The sequence below is a fragment of the Elephantulus edwardii genome, unplaced genomic scaffold (assembly GCF_000299155.1).
Source record: "Elephantulus edwardii isolate Elephantulus edwardi_28Jun2011 unplaced genomic scaffold, EleEdw1.0 scaffold00360, whole genome shotgun sequence".
In the NCBI taxonomy this organism is placed as follows: domain Eukaryota; kingdom Metazoa; phylum Chordata; class Mammalia; order Macroscelidea; family Macroscelididae; genus Elephantulus; species Elephantulus edwardii.
This window is the reverse complement of record NW_006400110.1, coordinates 556,198-558,497: the sequence shown is the minus strand read 5'-3', so window position 1 is coordinate 558,497 and position 2,300 is coordinate 556,198. Positions and strand designations below refer to the sequence as shown.

Sequence of the window (2,300 nt, the reverse complement as noted above, 5' to 3'; positions counted from 1 at the left end):
TTTTTTTGCTATTTCCTTCAAAGCAGCTTGAACTTCTTCCTTCATCACCACAGGCTCTTGCTCATATGTTGTTTCATTAAATTCTTCTGTGTCTGTCAATTCCTTTCGATACAGTGACAGTATATTCTTTCCATCTTCCTTTAATACTTCCTGGATCATTTAATTTCTGCCTAAAGCATCCTTGATTATAGCAACTCGACATTTGAATTTGTTCTTCAATTTCCTGAGCTTATGAAATGTAGAGCAAGTTCGGCCCTTTTGATTTTCTGACTCCAGCTCCTTGGCAGATTTCATTGTAATATTTTACTTTGTCTTCCAGCGCTGCCTTTTGAAATCTTCTGTTCAGCCCTTTAGTATCTTGAATTCTTCATTCTGTTTTGGCTTCTCTGTGCTCCAGTGCAATATTCATAGTTTCTTTAGTGTAGTAAAATTTAATTACGACAAATCCTGCCTGATTGATCTATGTAACATTATAAAACGGAAATAATCTAAGTCTCTACAATGTTTCAAATAGTAAATATTTGTTTTTAAAATACTTTTCAATGAAAAAGAAAATATGAAGTCCAAAATCTATCTTGGAAGAATTCATCTGAAATACTCTAGCTATGTTATCAGAAAAGACCAATTCCTGGAGAAAGATATCATGGTTGGTAAAGGAAAATTCATTTAAAAAAAAAAAGGAAGACTCTGGATAGAAGGACCTGATACAGTAGCTCCAACAATGGATAGAAATGTGGATGGACAGAAACTTTGGGGGTGACCATTAGTCATCATGTGTTTATTTATTTATTTGTCTTTTGTTTTGTAAACTAAAAGTTTCTTAGCATGGTTTTAAATGCAGTAATGATTTATTATCTCTGATTATATTTTTTAGATCTGAATCTTACCTCAGAATATCTGGACAGCTTTAAGGTTGGTGGTATTCCCACCCTTTCCGGTTAATGATTTATATTTAATGTGACCTAAGAAGTATTAACATTTGGATAGTTATATCATTCTCACAACTCAGTGATGTTCTAATTTTCTGTCCTTTATAAAAAATGTCTGATCAAATCCAAGCTACAATTTTTTTCAAAGGAATTACTTACCTTCCCTAAACTGATTGTCATTATCATCATTGGTAAACTACAAGTAATTTCTGGTTCTTACTAGAAGTTAGTTCCAGATTCCTGACACTCACAGTGTATCACTGGTCTTGAACCCGCTTTTCCTCTTACTATATATGTGAGATTTAAAATATAAGCTCTAAAACACCTTTCTGTAATCACCAGAGGTATTTAGACACTTTGCCCTTTTTTGCACATTGGGAAAATTTACAACCCTATGAATTCAATTTTTATCCCCTTACCAGCCCTTTCTTGAATGTAAAGACCCAGAATCATCTTACTTTTTAGTTTTCAAGAAAAAATTCTAAAGCTTAAGCATTTTCATGATGCTTAGAATTCTTTTAGCAATTTATAGGAAACTAAGTCTCCATTTGAATAATATACTTTGAAGTGAATATATTGAAAATAAGGAAGTTCTGATGGCCTAGCGGCAAGAAGCTGCACTGCAATCCCAAAGGCACATGGTTTGAGGCCACCAGCTGCTCCGCAGGCAAAAGATGGGCAATCTCCTCCAGTGCAAATAACTGCTTCTGAAAACCCACCAGACGGTCACCAATGGGTCAGTCTGACTCTATGGTACACTAAAACAACAACGTATTAAAAACCCCATCTAGTTTACTAGAGGGGAGTCTGTTGGCATAGGCTTTAGAGAGCGGTACTTTAATCGAAAGGGAGCACCTCTCTGGTAGCTGGAATCTACCGGCTACTCCTTGGGAGAAAGATGAATAATCTCCTTTCATACAGTTTATAGGCACAAAAAAAAAACACTGGAGGGTTAGCTATGAATTGGTTACAAATCAACTGCAGTGTGTTCTGAGTTTTAGTTTACTAGATATATATATAATAAGCAGTACTAATTTAAAGCAGGAAGGATGCATGTAGAAAACAAGTGATAATTAGTATGACTCAATATTCTCTCATTCTTGGGTACTCTGGTGTGTACTTTTAATTGAATTTTGCACAATCAATGACTTATTCATTGCAAATACGTTTTTAAGAGACATAAACGTAGATTACACACATGGATTTCACCTGATGGTATGCATAGGAATCAGATTAATTACATCTGTGGAAAAAACCGCTGGAGAAGCTCAATATCAGCTGTGAAAACTAGGCCAGGAGCTGATTGTGGAACAGATCACCAACTACTCATATGCAAGGTCAAGCTGAAGCTGAGGAAAATTAAACTGAATC

The 2,300-nt window shown here is 35.1% G+C and overlaps 1 protein-coding gene and 1 pseudogene across 1 annotated transcript in view; one reads left to right on the top strand and one right to left on the bottom strand.

Moving 5' to 3' along the window:
* LOC102848667 overlaps nt 1–880 on the top strand; it is a 6,209-nt pseudogene extending 5,329 nt beyond the window's left edge.
* The window catches only part of ZNF292 (zinc finger protein 292), a 171,052-nt gene that overhangs the window by 43,437 nt on the left and 125,315 nt on the right, over nt 1–2,300 (bottom strand). The gene's annotated exons all lie outside the window — the stretch shown is intronic.